We start from the raw sequence: 20,104 nt of genomic DNA, 5'->3' as shown, positions 1-20,104 counted from the left end.
TCTAAACATCTCCCTATATCCATTGCCTGTGTGCGTTCCCTGGGAGCATGCCGCGATCTGTGCCTGCTGTGTGCACCGGACACAGCAGAACACAGATTGCTGTACGGGACCGCTGTGTAAGGTCCTGATTCATGTGATCAGTGATTGGGCAATCGGTGATCACATGAACAGTGGTAAACGATGTCACTTCCTGACATCATTGTTTACTACTTGTGAATTCTGTGAATGATCACAGAAGTCACATGGTACAAGGTCAATCACAACAGCCTTGTACCATGTGACAAGCTGTGACCAATTACAGCTCTCACAGTATTTCTCAATGGCTACAGGAATGCAGCCAGAGAGAAGGAGAAATTATTGCTTTTACAGCCTTTATGGCTGTAAAAGCAATCCGTGTAAAAGAAAAAAAAAATCTTCATCACCCCCCACAATTAGTACAATGTCACTATGGTGACACTGCACTGCTAGGGTGACTGTATGTAAAAAAAAAAAAAAAAAAGTCTAAATACATAAATTTTTATATTAAAAAATTTGAAAAATTATAATTATTTTTTAGAAACTGATTTGGGTTTTTTTTTTTACCGAAAAGATAGCTGAATACATTTTGGCCAATATTATTTATGAAGAAAGATTATTTATTTGCAAAATTTTATAAAAAAACTTTTTTTTTTTGGTCTTATTTTCATTTATCTAGCAAAAAAATAAAAATCCCAGTGGTGAATAAATACCGCCATAAGAAAATTTTTATGTCTCAAAAAAATGCTAAAAATTTCATATGGTTACAGTGTTGCATGACCGCGCAATTGTCATTCAAAGTGTGACAGCGCTGAAAGCTGAAAATTGGCCTAGACTGGAAGGGGTTGAAAGTGTCCGGACTTGAAGTGGTTAATATCACTTTAATAGTACCCTATTCAAAGACTAGCATTTAATCGAGATCTAGATTACCAGCCAGACTGGATCTCATGTTATCCATATCAATTTACAGTTGTTGAGCAGTACAAATTGAACCCACTGCCAGCATGCACACAAGCCCTGATGAAGGGGGAGTTTTGAGCCCCTGGAACGTGTAGGGTTTTTTTTTGAAAAATAAAATTATTACTGGACCTGGCTCAAGCTTTTTGGTGCTCCCCTCCTTCCAATGACTTTCCTTGGGTAACAGGCACTACAATATACAGTTTACATTGGTAATGAGTATTTTAAAGCAAATCTGTAAAAAAAATTAAAAAAGAACCTGTTGTGTGCAGAGCACTCTCCAGAGCCTTGTCAGCCTCCCCGCTCTTGTCAAGTTTAAATTTGCAATACTCTAAATTATGGGAATAAACCTAACATACCTCTTTGTTTTCCCACAATGCACTGCTCTGTGCCTTTAGTAACTAGGGGCCAGGCCAAGCGCAGTCACATTGGAAGAGGGAAGGGGACAGGCACCGGTTATATTGGATATGGTAGATAATTGTTGATCTATATCTTGGGGTGGCACTGGAGATGCAAGAAGGTGGTCAGAAGTACTGAAGTTAAAGAATATGTAAACCCAACATTTCATATTTCTGATATGTGCCTGCTGCACCATGTACTTGTATGAAAAAGTCTCCTGTTCTCTCTGTATTGTTTTGCTTCCTTTTGTGTGAAATCCTTCCAGCCCCTCTGCATTCCTATTAACAACTGACCACACTAAGCAGGAGAGCACAGCATGGTCAGATTCTAGGACCTAAGCCTACTCTCCTCCAATGATCAGACTTGTACTGACACCCCCCCCCCCCTGCACAGCCATTCACTGGGAAGATCAGTGTACTGCGCTTTATCCCCCCCCCCCCCAGCTCTTATGCAGATCACTTGTAATAAAGGGCAAAAAAGGTATTTAGAATTTTTTTTTTCTTTACACACAAATGTTTTGCTTTTCATTTCTGTTTTAAACTAACTGGTTTTTACAATCACTTTCAGCCTGGGTTCACACTTGTGTGGTGCGGCATAGCACGTGATTCACACAGGAACCGCACCTATTCCTGTGCAAAATCGCATGCAAATTCTGTGCGGTGTGATTTGAGCCGTACATTTAGTATGGCTTAATTTGCACTGAATCCGCACCAAAAAGGTGCAGGACCTTTTTTTTTTTTTTTTTGGTCCGCACTAGAATCGGATCGCATATGTATTCACACCCATGCAATCCGATTCTGCACATTGCATCGCGTTTTGCGGACCAATTTTCGTGGTATTAACATACGCCCGCAGCAGTTTGCATGAACGGGGTGCGTTTGTGATGTGGTGCAGAATTCACACAGAAACCACAGAGAATTCCACACCGCATCAGTGTGAACCCAGGCTCAGGCCCACAGATTGGCCACCACATATTTGGAGGAATCATTTTCTATTTTTCTGGGGGTGGGTTGTGTATTTTCTGGATCATGTAGCAGAATTGGTGTAAAATTGCTGTGAAAGCTTCTCTTGTAAAAAGAAAAAAAACTTACCAACTCTTGTAGTTCCCATGAGAATATTGTTGATATAATGTTTCATTTGCACACAGTGACATTCGCACTGAAGCACTGTTTGTTTTTTTGGGATTACGGTTTCCATAACGCTTTTCAGCCACCAATATTCCTGTCGTGGAATAGGCATAGTGAAACCCAAGGTACTTTTCTTTTGGTCTTTGGTCCTGTGCTTATTGTCGTGTGTCTGCTTTTCTACATGTAAGGGAACAAATTATACAACTGCTGAGTGTAAGGATGGTAGATTTTCTATGGTGAATAACTATTCCTTTTCAAGGGATGCTCCTTTTGTACCTGCAAAGGAATTTGTGTTTAAATAGCTTCTGTGAACACGATTTTCTTTCCACTTCCGTCTCTTGCAACTGATTGCCTGCATCCTAATTGTTGGAATACAATGTTCATGTATATTGCAACAACTGCTTAATTGTTCAGTAGAAATCTATTCCTCAGCCAGCAGATGGCAGTGTTTATAAGATTGTAGCTGCATCTATGGTTAAACTTATGTATTTTCTCTGAAAACAAAGTTCCTGTTTCTTGTTTGCAGAAAAGCGCAATCTCTAACACTAATTTTCTGTAGTCACCAGTATCTTCTGATTTGACCTTTACTCTTCTTTTCTATTCTATTATTTTATTTGCCAATCTATTCTTTTCTGTTCTGTTCTTTTTTGTTCTGTTCCGTTTTTTTTCTGTTTCGTTCCTTTTCTGTTTCGTTCCTTTTCTGTTTCGTTCCTTTTCTGTTTCGTTCCTTTTCTGTTTCGTTCGTTTTCTGTTTCGTTCCTTTTCTGTTTCCGTTCCTTTTCTGTTTCCGTTCCTTTTCTGTTTCCGTTCCTTTTCTGTTTCCGTTCCTTTTCTGTTTCCGTTCCTTTTCTGTTTCCGTTCCTTTTCTGTTTCCGTTCCTTTTTTTTTCCGTTCCTTTTTTTTTCCGTTCCTTTTTTTTTCCGTTCCTTTTTTTTTCCGTTCCTTTCTATTCTATTTTATTTTCTATCCTATTCTGTTCCGTTTTACTTTCATTCTATTCTGTTTTATTCTATTCTTTTCAAAATTAAAATTTTGGAAGATGGCTATATTTTTTCTATTTTATTCTTTATAATCTATTTTGGGGTTTTTTCCTATTCTTTATTTTCTATTCTGTTCCTTTTTCTATTTTATTCTATTCTTTTATTTTCTATTCTGTTCCTTTCTGTTTTTATTTATTCTTTTATAAATTCAAATTTCAGAAGACAGCTGTATTCTAACACTATTACATATAATCTTTAACGGAAATCAATAGTCAGCAATATGTTTTGAATGCGAATCGAATTTGAAAAGAAATTTGAAATCTAGGCAAAATTTTGTTTCATTATTTCGGATTCATTTAAATTCGTTACTATTGTTATTTGGATGCATTTGAATCTCCAATTAACCAAAGTTTCCTCTGAATTTCGATTCGGAAAAACAAAGTACACATCTACTGGAGCCAATCAGACAGCTAGGTGGATCCCAACAATATTGTTGTGATCCATCCAGAGCCTGGAGCAGCTCTGCCATGTCATTTGATAGTGGGCAATAGCCTGCTGTTAGCTGACTCTGGGTCACAGGAGAGCAAAAGTAGGTGCACAAGAGATGTATAACCAAAAACCCTTTGGCCATATTTCTTGAAGAAAAAAAAAAAAAGAAAATGCTGGTCATTTAGTACTACTTTAGGTTTCCCTGACTGTAACACTAAGAGCGTACAGCTTGCACTCCCCACTCCTACATAACTTTCCTAAGAAAACAGTGTGAGACACATACTTCTTTCGTAGTAACCTTTATTCCATCCCGTCTCTTTACGGGGTGAGCCGGCCAGCCATTGTGGCTTGGACGGTGCCAGCTCTTGCCATCAGTGATGGCGTGTGGTTTTTGAAGAACCTGTCATTTGCTCTGATCCCCCTTGGTCTGACACAATGGAACAGTCTCTCCAGCACTAACCAGAGGAATTCCGTGGGCTGCCGCTTACACTGCTCTCTCTTGTCTTGCTGCGATCCGTTTCTGACCAAATTCTACCTGTAATGTAAAACAGGCCCTCGCAGGAAGGTGGAATATTGTCATAGATCAGCACTTTTGGTCGTTTGCTAGTTTTTCTTCTGCTCCCCAATGCTGAAAATATGTTTAATAATGGTATTTTTGGAACATTTTGGCCAGTAAATTGGCAGCAGGAACTCATGGCACATGTGGAAAGGCATTGGGGTATATATTGCCTGTTCTGAATTGGCAGAATACATGGTCAGCACATATTATGTGCGTTTGTAATTATATACGATCTATATGCATCTGTGAAAATAGACAAGACGGATGGAGGGAGAGGTATTGAACCCAAGTGCAGCCAAAACCGAGGTTAGTTTTTGGTAGATACTGCAGAGTTAAAGTGTATCTAAAGCAATTTTTCTTTTTTCATTTTAATATTTGATAGCTTACAGAACAGTTAGAATCCTTGACACTTTTTTTTTTTTTTTTTTTTTTTTTTGGGGGGGGGGGACTTGCAGATGGAGAATTCTCTTTACTTCCTGTTATTTTGGGACACCACTGTAAGGGCTTGTTCACACATGACTAAATTTCTAACTCTTAACAAATGCTTCTGTAGTGTTCGTATGTGTATTTGACAGGCATTAATGAGCTTTAGTTTAGGCGTTTTACATACGTTAAAACCGCTTTTAAAATGCCCTATGCATGGCTTTGATACGTTTTTACAAGTGTTAAAAGCACACCACACTAATAAATATAATAAACCGTAATGTTATTAACACGCCGCATCCGCACTGCAAACACGCACAAATGCCTGCCAGCGTGTTTGTGGCGCATCAAACTCCTCCAGACTGGACATGAGCCTTCAGTTTTGAAGCTAAAGCCTAGTTCACACTGGTATTGAAAGCAGGTGCTAGAGGAGCATTAAACACCTATACAAAGTGGGTGTGGGGTTTGGGAAACCTTGCCTTAGGCTAGGTTCACACCTATGCAGTTTGCGTATTGATCCATTTCAGCACTGCTTTTTGCGGTGCATTTTGTGTTTTCACAACAATTTGGCAAAAAAACGCAAAAAAAGTGCAAAAACGCACCGCAAACAGCACTGCAGAAACGTAATGTAAACTGCATGGGTGTGAACCTAGCCTAAGAGAGATGTGACAGCTACTATTTCAACTTCTTTTTCTGCAAATGCTAGTTCCCTGGTTGAACAGGCATGCAGATATACACTGATCAACCATACCATATTCACTGACATGTTAGGTATGTAACATTGATTATCTCATTACAATGGCATCTGAAAGTCGTGGGATATATTATGCAGAGAGTAAACACGTTGTCCCCGGAGTTGATGTGCTGAAAGGAAAAAAAAATGGTAATTTTAGTTTGTTGTGTATGGAGCTGCATAGCTGTCGGGGTGTCTAGGCTGATCCATGTCCACAGCCAAAAGAGCCTACAATGGGCATGTGAGTGTCAGAACTGGACCACAGAGCAATGGAAGAAGGTGGCCTGGTCTGATGAATCACATTTTTTAATGTAGATGGCTGGGTGTGTGTACATCGCTTTCTTGGGGAAGAAATGGCACTAGGATGCATTATGGGAAGAAGGCAAGCCGGTAGAGGCAGTGTGATGTTTTGGGCAATGTTCTGCTGGTAAATCCTGGGTCCTGCCATTCACGTGGCTATTATTTGACACGTGCCACCCACCTATATATGTTGCTGACCAAGTAAGTACATCCGTTCATGGAAACCGGGTTCCCTGATTGCAGTGGCCTCTTTTCGTGCTTTGCCACACTGCAAAAATAGTTCAGGAATGGTTTGAGGACCCTTGACTTGGCCTCCAAACTCTCCAAATCTCATCTCCCATTCCAGCATCCATTCCATTTTTGGGCTGACTCCTTCCAGGGTTCTGTGGAGCTCTGCTGTAGCCTTTCTTACATGCGCTATACAGGGGAGGATTATCGGGCACTTTTCCCCAAGCAGCAGCATCCTTCCATGGACAATACAGTTGTCAAAGACAGGCATGCATGCACGCTGGTGCTACGCATGATGGGACATGTAGTCCTGATGAATGTAAACTAATGAATTGTCCGGAGCTTATTAATGCCATTCAAAAACAGGACGTTCATTGAAACTGCACAGGAAATCTGGAAGAAAAATGTTCTATTTATGAAGGAATCGATTGTCGAACTGTGCAAAAGTAACTCTAACAAAGTGTTAAAACAAAAAAAATGAGCTTTAGTACTTCTTTAAAGTTGAAATCTAGTCCATTCATATCTGTGTTTGATCTGAGCAGAGTGACTCATTATCCTGCATAGAGCGACTACGGCTTCTGAAGGAATTTGGTGTCTGGGGGGGACAGTATACAATCCTGCCTCTGGCCGTATTCTCAAGCTGTGTCATGACAATGGTTTGGAATAAACACAGACATATTTAATGTCAGGCATGAAGAATCAGACGGAGTTTCTGCCACCTTCTCAGCATATTGGCAGGATTACACACACTGGGCGCATGCTGCCTCCTGGAAACAGAATACGACGCTTAACTCATTGCTGGATATCGCGGTATTGTGTGACAGTCCTCTCTGTGAGATGAATAGAACAGCGGAGAAAAAAAACTGTCTTTAGACTGTCCTGCGGAAAATAAAAAGCTCAGAAAAGTGCAGCAATGGAGCGCAACTTCCCCTGGAAATCAGAGACCGTAATATCCTGATATATAAAGGTAGCCTGTATGGTAGGTCTTTTATAGTAGATTTGTCATAAGCAAGATACAGGACTGCCATTGTTGCCCTCTTTCTGAAAATTCTAGTTGCCTGGCTATTATGGTAAACCTAAAGTGTTCAATACTGGCCTGGAACAATAATGCAGATCAACAGATTTCCTTTAACATTAGCCTCTGTTTAAAGAAGTCTCCTTACAATTTTTTATTTATTTTTGCGCTCATATGGCCCACTTTCTAGCTTGTTTCATTGCAGTGATAGCATGGTCGCCAGAGACTGCCCTCCCCCAATGCTTTCCTACCTATCATATAGCAAGGAGACAAATATTTAATTAACTATGATTGAAAGCTCTAGTCTCCAGAACCAGGCATTTCCCAACGGCTAGTGCCGTAATTGGTTATACAGGCAAAGGACATGTTGGTTCCTCATTTCACCTCCACTGCTTTTTTTTTTTTTTTAATTGATCGCCAAGGCACAGGCAGCCCCTGCTGCACAGTGTTCATAGTTGCTGGGACGCAGTCGGGCATCTGTAATAACCAGTGACACTGTGCAGCCCGGCTAACTGCGTCCTGGAAACTAAGGGTGCTAGAAGGCAGAAGACTGCAACCAAGGTCATTAGACAATGGGCTGCCTGTGTCCTAACAACTGAACACACAAGGTGGCAGGGTTCACCTGCATCCTAGCAACAAATAAAGACAGGGTGAAACAGAGGAATTGGGTAGTAGCCCTCTAGCAATTACAGCCCTTCCCCCAGACTCCCTCACTGAACAGGGGGTGATGGCAAGTGAGTTCTGTCCGACTTCAACCTAAATAATGCCCACAAATTGAGCTTCTGTCAGGGAAGGAGCAGAGAAGCTTGAAAGCAAGGAATACATAAAGGATTTCTTCATATTTAATTGGAGAAACCAATATGGGTATTTAGACCTGAATGTATGGACCTGTATTAAAGGGGAACTTCACCCACAATTCTGCTTTTCCTCCTCCCTCCCTCTTCTACCTCTCCTCCTTTTGTGGGGGCTGAGCTGGTACCTAGTTTTGGCTCCCACTTCAGCTAAGATCACCTAGATCATGTTAGCAGAAGTGCAGCTCCCCTTCCCCAATGGTAACCTTCTGGGACACATCACAGGTTCCAGGAGGCTGTGGGACCATTCACGGGGCTCAGCGTGGCTCGCTGATATGCAGTGGGAAGCCGGCTGTGAAGCTGCAAGGAGTTACATCTGGCTTCCCACAGTTACCATGCCAGTGCTTGGAACTTGAAGAGCAGCGAAGAGTAGGCCCGGGAGAGAACAGTGCTGGATCTCTGGACAGGCAAGACCAGAGAATTTTTGGAACCTGGCTAAAGCTCTTTAAAATGTTTAATGTGTTTAAGAGTTTTTCTTTTAAACTTCTTGTCCTAGAGACATAAGAGGAAGTGAGGGGAAATACCCTTTAAGGCGTTTGTCACTGGCCCAGGTGTCCCCATTGGTGACCATAAATCTTGTATTTCCCATCACTTTCTCAGTGATGGTGGTCACTGGACACAAATTGAGGGCAAATCTACCCAGTGAGGGTATTGGATGAACTCCATCCTTTTTTCTTTTTCTTTTTTTTTTTTTTCTTAATCGGACAGGGGTTCAAACCCTGTCTTATTCTATCTAGAATATTAAAAAATGTGGCTTTGAATATAAACAAAATGTTAGGGGGAGGTAAAGTATAGCTGTGGATTTACCTATTTTGTACGCCCCCCCCCCCCCCCCCCCCCCCGGCTGCAGTGTGGGCTGGCGGGCTCCTGGAAGAGGCGCACACACGCACTCAAGTCTTTTGGGTGCCGCCAGTGCTGGAAGGACATCAGTATATGAGAAGCTGTCAGTACTTAAAGCCGAGTTTATTTGTGACAGGAAAAGGACTGTCTGCTCATACAGGGCAGACCTCTGCCAAGTTTAGCTTCGGCCAAACGCGCTGAACATTCTGCTAAGCCGAAGTCCAACTTCACTGCTCTGGCACTGACCACGCTTGTCTGGCAGCCTAAATTGTGCGAGAATTTTTTCTAAATGCCGTTATTGCCACAGTGGCTGCTTTTATTTTGCTGTGTGGCCTTTCTTCCTGCCCTGTATCTGATAATGGGAGATTTTCAGAAAACCGAATAATGGGGTAAACTCCGCAGATATTCCAGCCCATTAAATGTGTCCGACACAAAGAATGGCAGATTGTGTTAAGCTTGGCACACACATTGTGATCTGATTGTACAATCTTTCTACATTCTCCTTTTTAATAGCTGAACTCTAAATAAAAGATATACATTAGTTCAGCTTTAATCATTTTTTATTGACAGATGACTAAATGTATATTTTTTTTTAAATGCAAGCAGTGAAAATACCTGCTTTTGACTTCATGTCAGCCTCTGTGCAGCAGACCTAGAGTGTAAGTGGAAAACGCAGCACAAGGAGCCAATGGAGCTTCTCCATTCACTGTCCAGGCACAGGCTGGGGTGGGGGTCAACTTGGCCTTGGCTCAGAGGAAGTGGGTTTATCATGCTGATTGTTTGAATGAGGACATCTAGTGGTAGAAAAAAGTACTGTATTACAAAGCTCTAGATTGAGGATGAATATTGCAGAAAAACTGATTTTGTTCACCTATGTTTTAATGGGCTATTCATTTTATCTTGTGTTTTTTGGCTGGTATACTGAATAAGAATTGTTATTTAGAATGCATATACAGTATATCATGGCCTGTTCCTAACTTCTGCAGTCATTCAGTGACTTGGAGCTTTTATTTTTTATTAAATGTGGTTTTATCTTTGTGTCATGGATATCATGGCTTCACAAGCCCTGCGGGTGGTCTCACTGCAGTTCTTATAATATTACCTTTGGTGACTGTGATAAGCAAGAGGTCTTTTTTTATACTGTGAACAGTGTATTGCATTTATTTTAGCAGCCACTTACTGTTTCTTGAAAAACTAGGCCCGGCATTAAAAAGGAAAAAAACATAAACGCAAGGCCGACATGACCCGAATAAAAGGGGTTTGGCATAGGAGTTTGACATAAAGTGTTACTAAACCCAGAACCCTGCATTCACTATAATCTGGTCTCCCACAGTACACACACCACGGAAATGGTATTTTTTAGTAAATATAAACGGCTAAATACTATTTTTCATCAGCAGTATATAGCAGTCTTGGTATGTCTATCAGTGTCCAGCTGCGCACAGGTTAAAGCTTATAGTAGGAGTTTTCATTCTCCTCTAACAATCCTACGAGGCTGCATAACTCCTGACCCTCTGTCTGGAAACTGAGCATATGCAGAGTGATTTCTAGAGCTCTGTAGGATCAGCAGATGGATTGGGGACTATGGAAGAAGGGGAGGAACAGAGAAGACAGGATCAAACAACCTTTTTACGCAGTGCAGAGGATTAACCCCTTAGGTTCCACAGCAAGTATAACAAGCATGCTTTACTGCAAATAGAGACTGATTTTACTGTTGTGGGTTTTGTAACACATTAAGTAAACAAAATTAAAATGGTATTTACTGGATTGGAGGGAGTGCTGAAGCAGGTGGGGCTGCAGAGGTGGATCTGTAGGAGGGTCTTTGGAAATCCGAAGTTGGAGAGCATGTGTTGGGACAACTTACCACCTTTCCACCCTTGTGTGTTATTTGGGTTGATTTTTTTTTTGTATATGGTTGGAACGGGATTATGTGGTAATGCAACGGCAGCCGGTAGGGTACAAGGTCCTTATATGGGTAAAATAAGTACATTTGTAGGGACCTGCCCAGGATACAGCTGCCATTATTATGGTTGGTGTGATTTGTTTCCGAGTCTGTGTTTTTTTGCGGCTGGAAGTACATGCGCATTAGATTCCAGGTACAGGAAATACATGCCCACAACGACCTGGCAGCTCCTTTTTTCCATACTATGCGGAATGTTAATATGTTTGTATGTTAATATGTTCTTTTTGATTTGTTAATAAAAGGCTGCTATTGCAATTAAACTCCATCTTGTGTCTCATAGGTTTATTCGGTAACAGTTAGTGTTGGAGTGGTGGTTAAGCAGTATGGAAATCCAAGCATCTTTTATACCCTAGTCATGTGCCTGTATGCTCTGACAGGCGCTTCTACAAGGCAAGCAGTCTCTTGGGACAGGGGAAAGGTTCCTAGTAGTCACTTGGGACAGGGGAAGGTTCCTAGCAGTCTCCTGGGACAGGGGAAAGGTTCCTAGCAGTCTCCTGGGACGGGAAAAGGTTCCTAGCAGTCTCCTGGGACGGGAAAAGGTTCCTAGCAGTCTCCTGGGACGGGAAAAGGTTCCTAGCAGTCTCCTGGGACGGGGAAAAGGTTCCTAGCAGTCTCCTGGGACGGGGAAAAGGTTCCTAGCAGTCTCCTGGGACGGGGAAAAGGTTCCTAGCAGTCTCCTGGGACGGGGAAAAGGTTCCTAGCAGTCTCCTGGGACGGGGAAAAGGTTCCTAGCAGTCTCTTGGGACAGGGGAAAGGTTCCTAGCAGTCTCTTGGGGCAGGGGAAAGGTTCCTAGTAGTCACTTGGGACAGGGGAAGGGTTCCTAGCAGTCTCTTGGGACAGGGGAAGGTTCCTAGTAGTCACTTGGGACAGGGGAAGGTTCCTAGTAGTCACTTGGGACAGGGGAAAGGTTCCTAGCAGTCTCCTGGGACAGGGGAAAGGTTCCTAGTAGTCACTTGGGACAGGGGAAAGGTTTCTATCAGTCTCCTGGGACAGGGGAAAGGTTCCTAGCAGTCTCCTGGGACGGGAAAAGGTTCCTAGCAGTCTCCTGGGACGGGGAAAAGGTTCCTAGCAGTCTCCTGGGACGGGGAAAAGGTTCCTAGCAGTCTCCTGGGACGGGGAAAAGGTTCCTAGCAGTCTCTTGGGACAGGGGAAAGGTTCCTAGCAGTCTCTTGGGGCAGGGGAAAGGTTCCTAGTAGTCACTTGGGACAGGGGAAGGGTTCCTAGCAGTCTCTTGGGACAGGGGAAGGTTCCTAGTAGTCACTTGGGACAGGGGAAGGTTCCTAGTAGTCACTTGGGACAGGGGAAAGGTTCCTAGCAGTCTCCTGGGACAGGGGAAAGGTTCCTAGTAGTCACTTGGGACAGGGGAAAGGTTCCTATCAGTCTCCTGGGACAGGGGAAAGGTTCCTAGCAGTCTCCTGGGACAGGGGAAAGGTTCCTAGCAGTCTCCTGGGACAGGGGAAAGGTTCCTAGCAGTCTCTTGGGGCGGGGGAAAGGTTCCTAGCAGTCTCTTGGGGCGGGGGAAAGGTTCCTAGCAGTCTCTTGGGGCGGGGGAAAGGTTCCTAGCAGTCTCTTGGGGCGGGGGAAAGGTTCCTAGCAGTCTCTTGGGGCGGGGAAATCTAAACTGTTTTACCATGCTTACTGAGATTAAGCCACTCCATCAATCCAAGCCTACTTAGCCATGACCATTTCCAATATGCCACACCTCTGATTTGCCACAATGTGCTACTCGTACCATCTTTTCTTTGTTCTATTTCCCAACCTGCTGTACATTCATCATACTGGTGGAACACTGCTTTTCTTATGAGGGCCCCAGATACCCCAGTCTAACCGTGTACATCGGTCATACAGGTTTAAATTTACATAACAATGTATTCTTATTTTTTCTTTCTCTGAAGAGAAACTAAAATATGCAATTTCTGTGGTAAGACTGCGCTATTCTCCAAGAAGAAAAAAATATTCCAAAGCTGAAGTAATTTTCTATTAGGAAGGCCTATAGGTCAGTAATTCTTGTGATTGATCACGTATATTTAGTGTCGCAGTCTGGACAGATCTCATCTCTTCCAACAAAGCGCAAACAATTTTTTTCCAATATACCACACCTCTGAATTGCCATAGAGTGCTACACGTACCATCTATTCCATGTTGCTTCTATTTCTGATGTGAGCCCCAGATACCCCAGTCCGACTGTTTACATTCGTCATAGTGGTGGAACACTACATTTCTTATCGGAATCCCATGTACACCCTCTGACTATTTACATTCATCATGCTGGTAGAACACTATATTTCTTATGGGGGCCCCATATACTCCAGTCTGCTATACATTCGTCATACTGGTGAAACACCTACATTTCCTATGGGGGCCTCTGACTGCTAACATTCAAAATATTGGTGGAAAACTGCTTTTCTTATGGGTGCCCCAGGTACCCCAGTCTATTTACATTAATTATATTGGTGGAACATCTACATTTCTTATGGGTGCCCCAGTCTAACGGTTTTTATTTATCATACAGGTTTACATTTACATAACCATTTTTTCTTATTTTTCTTTTCTCTAAAGAGAAACTAAACTATACAATTTCTGTGGTAAGGTTGCGCTATTCTCCAAGAAGAAAAAATATTCCAAAGCTGAATTATTAAAGTAATTTTCCATTAGGAAGGCCTCTATAGGTCAGTAATTCCTGTGATTGATAACATATATTTAGTGTCGCAGTCTGAACAGATCTCATCTCTTCCAACAAAGCGTGTATAATATGAGATTTTCTTCAGTCAGATTGTATCCTTTCTTAAAGGTTTACTTTTCATCACTTACACCAAGAAATACATGTATTGGAAACGCACGGCGTGATTTAAAGCTTGCTTAACACGGACTTCGAGCCTAGAATACTCATCACGGTTATGATTCTGTCTTGACATAGTCTCATATTTCAGGTTGAAATTTATATCCATTTTTTTTCCAAGTTTGGAAATCCTTTTTCCAGCAAGGGTGCAGAGAGTGTTACTGGTTCTGAAGTTGCTATAAAAGAGGCAAGGAAGACAAAGCATTGGTGGGGTCTAAAATATACAATCAAATTGCGGCTAATACCAGGCAGAGTCTGATTGTTTGTTTGTTTATAAATAGCTTTTTTTTTTTTTTTTTTTTTTCGTAGGGCTGGTTCACACTACGTGTAGCCCAGTGCTTTTTTTTCTGCATCAAAAATGCATGGATAGTAGGTTATATGGCTTTCAATAGCGCTGTTCACACCAGTGTGGTCAGTTCCAGTGCATTCCAGAAAGAAAAGTAGAACATGCTGCATTTTATGTATACTGAACTGTACTGGAGTGTGGAAAACGCATCAAAAACTCACTGGAACGCATGTGTCCTTATTTAAGGTGATTAAGGTTTTTAATGCATTTTGATGTGTTCCAGTGCATTTTTCCCCCTCTTTTTTCAAACGCATCAGAACGCATCAAAAAGTGTAAAAAATGTGTGTGCAAAAACACATCCGGACTGTGTTTTATATAGAATGCACCATCTCTTAGGCCATATGCACACTAAGTATTTAGTATCCTGTGTGTCCAATCCCAGTGTTTTCGTGGGCCCAAGAGGTATGGATGCAGTGTCCAGCCCCGCTGCCTGCAGCCTGTCAAAGCATATGACAATAGACTTCTGAAATCCGCTGCTGCCGGACACTGTACCACATGCCCTATGCAATCAGGGTCGTATGCCCAATACGTAGAATATCTGCTTCTAAGCATGCGTCCCAGAACTCGTAGTTAAACATTTTATTAAATGGAACTTCTAAAATCAATACTTGCTTACCTTTTCCATGCAGGCTTATCATAGCTTGCATTCAGGTGAACTTTTTAAGTCTCTTGACTCCTTTGTGCTGCCATCTTGGGAAGGGACAGATCCAGATTCAGCCATGCAAATCCTGTGCATGTGCTGCTGGCGCTGTAGTGGGGATACTTTGTTAACACACTATATTAATGGTAACCTAAGTGACATCAGTCCTACAGTGCTTAAGTTGCCATTACTATGGCGGCAACATGTAAACCAAATTATTCCCTGCCAGACCACCAGGTGTGCCGCCAGTGCTGCGCATGCATACGTAATGCTCTAGCGACGAATTGCACATCCATGGGCTTCATACTAGCCGATGTCCATCTCACCTAGGTGAGAAATGTGGAAGCCGAGAGTAACCAAGAAGAAGAAATTCATATTAATATATCCTTGCAATTTAGACAACAGAAGGCGTAAAGAGTGTGATTAAGCAATGTGAAAAATCAGGTTGAAGGCATTATTTAATGTAGTTCTGTGTTCATAATTTATATATATATATATATATATATATATATATATATATATACATACATATACTAAAATTGACTTGGTATCAGCCTCTTGCAGTCCCTTGTACAACAGTACTGGGGGCAATCAGGTGTGCTACATACAAATGTGTGGGCCAAGAACAAGCTGTCAGGAGGAGAGAGTAGAGAGATGCCCTTGTCCGTCAACTTCTGTTCTTTCACTATGTGGTCAGGATGAGGATGTCCCAAAGTTTATATTCTCACACTGTACCAGAGTTGGTAGGGTACATGTCTGTGTAAAGATGGCCATACCCAGATTGAATTGTGGCTGCTTCCTACTGAATTGGGCAACATTTGTTGTGTGGGCAGGCCTGCTGGCACAACCCAGCTCAACAAAAAGTCATTTGAAAAAAGAGAGCCGGATGGAGGGTTCTTGGCTGAATAGCACCTGCATCCAATCAGATGCAGTCATTTCTTGGGTATTCTGACAGCTACGGGTGATGGCCGTCAGAATGCAATAGTTGGCGCAAAAGATTCCTCCATCCATGCTGAACAGAGAAAGGAATCAAGAGATTTCTCTTGCAACCTAATGCAGATGGCCAGCTTTGTTTAGTTTTTTTTTTTTTTTGCTATGAATAAAAAGAAAACTGTGTTCTTTTCCTTTGTCTAAAATAGGACAGCATAGACAGCTGTACACTTTAAAATAATGGCGGCTTTTGCCAGGGCACAGTTATACCAAATGATCAGAAATCCTAATCTGTCAATCTTCTAGGGGTGATACAGGTTTACACAGACAGAGATCATACTTGCACCTGTGTGTAATTTTCACCAGCGTGTGGGGAAATTAGGGGATTTTAGTCAACCAAAACAGAGAGCCGTTAATGGATTCTTATCAGGGGTTGGCATGCTGTCTGTACACAGAAACAAGTGTTTGTGTCATGGTAGCCAGGCTTTTTTTTCTGGATTTTTTTTTTTTTGTTTTCTATGCTGCATGTAGACTGCTTTCCTTGCAGCCACTGCTCTGTCCTTGCAGCCTATTGAAGCCATGCATTTTAAAGTCCATTCTCTGATAGGTTGAGAGAATGTGAATTCTACATGGCGCAAGTCTGCAGAAAAATTGCTGGACCCCAGGAGATGAGGAAACAACAAGAAGGCAGGAAGTTATTGTCCACGCCAGGGGCGGACTGACAACTCATGGGGCCCCCGGGCAATAGGGGATCATGGGGCCCCCGTGTCCTTGCCCAAACTCAAGAAAGCCTATGAAAAGGGCACCAGGGGCATCTCATGGGGCCCCCTACTGACCCCAGGCCCTCGGGCAGTGCCCTAGTTTCAAATGGTCAGTCCGCCCCTGGTCCACACTGTATCCATACTGGAACTCCTCTAAGCTCATTTTATATTGCATTTTAGGAAATCCATAATCCATACTATAAAGAAGAAAAACCTTTTTGAACGGGCACCATTCAGTTAATGCTTTGGATTTTTTTAATGAATGCAAAGCCTTTTCTGATTGGAAGAGGTGAGGCAGTCATGTCATGCTCTCCACCTTGTCCAGTCAGAGAATGCTGTGAAATGCAAAGCATTCTTTGCATAACATCCGTGCCCAGTGGCCAACCTCCTGTGTTCAGAATACAGGAGTGCATGCACTCGGAATGAGACCCAGAGGTTGGTGGAGATCACTGGAGAAGTGGTGTCTACTACAGTGATTTCCTGCTTTTAGAGGGATCCCACAGGTATGATATACACATATCCAAGCTGGACCAATGTAACTATGTAAAAATTGCCATGCCTGGCATTCTTCTTTAACATCCGCTGAGCACCAGTTTCCGGCTCTAGTAGCTAGAACACTATCAAATTGCTGACTATTGTCGATCATTGGACCACATGAACAAAACATCACGGGCAGTACAATTGTTGGGGTATAAGGATCCGCTGATTTGCATATTAGTTTTTCCTCTGCAGTGAAAAAAAGAATTAATAAACAATTCTAGTTTGTGCTTTTAACAGCTGCTGTTTCACTGAATATGCACAGATTGTCATTGAGATTGCAGATGACTATTTTCTGGGTAACACTTGGTAGAGTGGCAGTGATGATTTTACTCGTATTATAGCAGATATAATTATATTCTAGGTCATAGATTAAAAATTTTGATTATGTGAATCTTATATATGTTATTTATTGTTTTTAGTAAAAGAAAAAAAATTCAAGTTTTGGAGCTCATTGTGCTGCAAGTACAAAGAAAACCATTACTGTCATTGTGCAGAGCCATGTTTGTTTCACGTGGATGGAGTTGGCAGCACTTCTTGGCGTTGACAGACAATTACTTTCTAAATGTAGCAGTCAAATTGTATAAGTTAGCAGTGGTTCAGCAGGGACCCGATTCTGGCCTGTCGCTGCTTGTCTGGATCGCTGGGGGGAAAATAAACCATTCTGCCAAAGCATCTGCTTATTACCATTGGCATTATTAATGCTTTTTTTTCTTCAGATAGACACAAAGTCTGAGGTGACTCAGAAACTTGTCAGTTCAGTAGATTGCTACTTCAACCCTTCTATTCTATCAAGTATGTTACGATAACTGTATTTCAATTCCCTTTCCATGCTAAAAGAGTTTCTTAAAGTAAGCCTGTCATTCCAGAAATAGGGAGGCTGCCATTGTGATCTTCATTCGGTTTATGCCAATTGACTATCCTTTGGAATGCAGATCTGTAAGGAGAGCTTGCTCCAGGTCATTCCCATAATGCAGTGGTGTCTAAACTGTGGTCCTTTACTTGCTTTTATCCAGCCCTTGGGACACTATTTCATCCAATGATCCCAACAATAGGACATAATCCCCCCCACTGACACCAATGATTGGGCACAATTCCTCCCAATGACACCAATGATGGGGCCTAAGGACATCAATGATAGCTCACAATTCTTCCCACTGACACCAATGATGGGGCCCAATAACATAAATGATAGGTCACAATTTTTCTCAATGACACCAATGATGAGCACTATTCCTCCCGCTGACATCAACGATATGGCATTGTCTATCCCCACTATCATCAGGACCTTTTCTACTCCCAATAGCCAAAGTTTGGCTCTCCTATAGTCTGAAAGACCGTAAACTGGCCCTTTTTTGTTTAGAAAGTTTTTTGAGATCTCTGCCATAAAGTATTAAAAAGTAATGAGTCAGGATTACAGCAACTAGCATTAGGATTGAGGTGAGTAGTTTTTTGGTTTAACTGTTTTAAAACCAGATCCACTGGGCAACTTTAAGAAGAATCTGCTGTTTGGCACTGAATAGTTCTCTTCAGATCGCACTATAGATAGGGTAGAGTTTATGGCCTCCTCCCCAGGATGCAGTTCTCAGGCTTGAGTTTCCAGACCTAAACACTGTCATCTGTCAAAGAAGGTAACCCAGTGTAAGCTCCAACACCATCCGACACAGAGCTTACACCAGGGTTAGAAATGGAAAGAGAAACTGTATTCTGGGGCTAGTGGGTGGGGATTTTTCATATAGATATACCGGTCACCTTACGCTGAGCAGAAAAGTGACAGTTTTAATTTGACTTTGTGTTTTCTATGCTACAGGACTGCAATCACTGCTGTTGACTGAGGACCACTTAACTGTATAGCTAGTAGTAGTTAGTTGCATTCAACTGGACTTGTTCTGTAATGTTGAAGATATTTTGTAGCTTATCCAAGCCACTTCTTCAGTTCCAAAGAGTGTCGGAAAAACACAACAAAGGTATCAGGGACACTCTAGTTCAATGACCATGGAAAGGCAGATGCTAATTTTCAAAGAACAGGATGGGAGGTATGAAAATGCCCTGTTCTAGATGCATAATCCCATTATTGAAGGTGTAATCCCTCAATTTACTTGGCTAAAGGTCAAAATGCTTGGAAAGAGATAGTAAAACATTATATGTGGAATACTTGTTCATGGACAAGTAAATCTGCCTTTCCATGGTGATTAGATTAGGGTGTCTGTGTTGCCGGGTGGTTAGAATTGCTGGAGTATCATCCTGACACTCATTAAACCAAAGAAGTGACCAGGAAAAGCTATGAACATCATCATAACAGACCAAGTGCAGCTGAATGAGAACCTTCACCAACGTTTTCCTGTGTAGTATCCCTGACATGCACCTTTTTGTTCAAAAAGCAGCCTTAAAATATCAGTATGTACCAAAACTGCTTCAGAAGCACCTAAGAGACCGCTGAATCTGATCTTCAAATCAGACCATTACCCGCAAAATACATAAGCCCACCTCCCAGGTGGCAATGATCTGGCCATTGGATAGGATGATAATGCACATACCCTTGCAGTTAGAGGTGGAGGTGTCTTTCACTTCAGGAAGTCAACTTTTAGCATGTGAAATCTTCCTTGTTTTTTTTTGTACCTTCAGCTGTTTGACCTTTTTCCCTGACACAGGTGTGCTCTACAGAGCAGCCCAAATCAAACCGCTAATTATAAAATTGAAACATTTGACTGATAAAAGATGGCAAATGTGTCATGTACTGAGGATCATGGGTTAAATGTCCACCAAGGACTCTACATCCTTGGAATCTGGATGCTTCATCTGAGTTATTGAGCTATTGTATTCTGCCGGCAGAGGAGCCTTCCCTGCCCGAAGAACATAATGATCAGTGTTGCTGACTACAGCCGGTGGCACAGATCGTTCGGGGGAAAAACCCGACAGGCTTGTTGTACACAAGATGTTTGATAGGTCAGCTTGTGTACAACGAGCTAGCCCATAGATGGATTGAAATTCATCCAGTTCCTACTGAACCAGCCAAATTTCAATCCATGTATTATCAGTTTAAGATTTACTGGGTATTTATTTCCCTTCCATCCAGTAGTAGAACCATTAAGTTACTTGTTCCAGTCTGATTGTACAATCTCCTTTAGATTCACCAGCAACTGTACAAGGGCTTGTCTTAATACAAATTGA

General features: G+C 42.0%; 1 protein-coding gene across 4 annotated transcripts in view; it reads left to right on the top strand.

The window, feature by feature from the left end:
* FGFR3 (fibroblast growth factor receptor 3) overlaps window positions 1–20,104 on the top strand; it is a 166,208-nt gene that overhangs the window by 80,310 nt on the left and 65,794 nt on the right. The gene's annotated exons all lie outside the window — the stretch shown is intronic.

Source organism: Staurois parvus, unplaced genomic scaffold (genome assembly GCF_062004578.1).
Source record: "Staurois parvus isolate SC_StPar_1 unplaced genomic scaffold, SC_StPar_1.0 ptg000581l, whole genome shotgun sequence".
NCBI classification, from domain to species: Eukaryota; Metazoa; Chordata; class Amphibia; order Anura; family Ranidae; genus Staurois; species Staurois parvus.
Note: the sequence above shows the minus strand (reverse complement) of the source record. Positions and strands in the feature narration are given on the sequence as shown.